Below are 1,908 nucleotides of genomic sequence, written 5' to 3'. Positions count from 1 at the left end.
CCTCCCCAATTGTGTATATCCGGATGTCTCAAAGCACCACCATCACGAAAATATCCGTGACGTAAAGACAACACCTATTATTGTCCCAGGCAGACCGGGCAAAAAAAAAAACAACCAAAAAAAACTTGTCCCTGGCGCCGGCCCAACGGTCGCGCGTAGTTTCCATACGAGAGCGTAGCCCGCAGCCAATCACAAGCGACCCCAGCCTCTTCCATTGATTCGTTTTTCTTCGGCTTTGACCTTGCTACCTGCCGCGCGGTTGTAAGCTCCCAACTGGAAATTTTACGCTAAACCCTTCCACCCCTACGGCACATGGGATCGCCCGCCCTCTATAAAGAGAACCTATTTCCCACCGTGACAGTAGTACTTCTTTGACCTACCTCCGAAGCCGGGAGGAGAAAGATAAAGTTGTGAAACCAATAGAAATCATACATCGGTAATATTCATTACTTGTTCACATCAATTAACTTCTAGCGGAGTGTTCGACAGTGGTGTTCGCTAAGACAAGCCGGGAAATAATACGATGGTTTTCTTCAAACCTAACGAGGTACGTTGTCACACTCACTGCACTCGCTGACTCCTTTCTTGAGACTCAGGTGTAAACAAACCCCACGTGTTTGCTTCACACACACACACACACACACACACACATGACACACACACGCACACACACGCGCACGCTCCCACACACACACCCACACACCGGCTTCACACATCCACACTCACACACACCGGGGGGATTCTGGGTCAGGACAGTCACATTTTGGGGGGTCAAGTCTCGGGTCATCCCGATCTCTGGCCAGACTGACTAGGGCATTGTGACGCCCACTTGACTTTTGGCTCTACATAATTATTCGGTCTCATGTCTGTCGCTTGGTCATATAGATCTTGGCTTATATCTTGTCTTGAATATTATTTGGCTCGGGGTTGTGTTTTCTATGAATAATTTATTTTTCTGACTGGGCGTGAGTTTCTTGTCTCTTCAAAAAGCCTGAGTGGAGTCTTCAGCTTCTGTGAAAGTAGAAGCTAGTGTAGTGTAGTATCTAGACTATAGCATAGCATAGTATAGTAGGCCTATAGATCTAGTAGGGCCTGTAGTATATTAGGTATTATGGTATGGTATAGTATAGTATAATAAAGTGTAGTAAAGTATAGTATATCTAGTAGTATAGTATAATATTATACCATACTATACTAGATCTATTATAGTATAGTATAGTATTATCATAGTGCATAGCATGGCATAGTATAATAAATATAATAGAGTAGTTGGCTGTAGTATAGTCTAGTACATACATTATATAGATCTAGTATAGTAGGCCTATAGTATAGTATAGTATAGATCACCTAGTATAGATCTAGTATAGTATAGTATAGTATAGTAGTATAGTATAGTATAGTATAGTATAGTATAGTATAGTATAGTATAGTATAGATCACCTAGTATAGTATAGTATAAGCATAAAAGTATAATATAGTATAGTAACATAATAGTATAGCACAGTATAGCCTAGCCTAGCCTAGATCTAGATTTAGAACAGTTCAGTACTGTACAGTACAGAACACATCTGTTGTACCACAGTATTCACGTAGCACAAGGACTGACCATCCCATTGACCTCTGTCCATCTGCTACGCTTACAGTCTCAACATCAACCGGAAATGTCTTGTGATTTTTCTCTCCCACTCACAGCCGTGAGCTCCTCACAAACTACACTTTGCGCTATCATACATCATGTAGATCTATATCCTGGGTACTTTCATGACTTTGGCTAGTTATAAGTAAGCATTTTCCATACATAGGGCCTATTGATTGTGATAGAGGAAACCAGATATGTCTGGATTCCTACCTTTATGTAATAATTATTATCTTGTTGAAACGATTTAATCCTACGTACTCCCCCCCCCC

Source organism: Aplysia californica, unplaced genomic scaffold (genome assembly GCF_000002075.1).
Source record: "Aplysia californica isolate F4 #8 unplaced genomic scaffold, AplCal3.0 scaffold00045, whole genome shotgun sequence".
Taxonomy (NCBI): Eukaryota; Metazoa; Mollusca; class Gastropoda; order Aplysiida; family Aplysiidae; genus Aplysia; species Aplysia californica.
The sequence above is the reverse complement of the archived record's forward strand: the minus strand, read 5'-3'. Positions refer to the sequence as shown.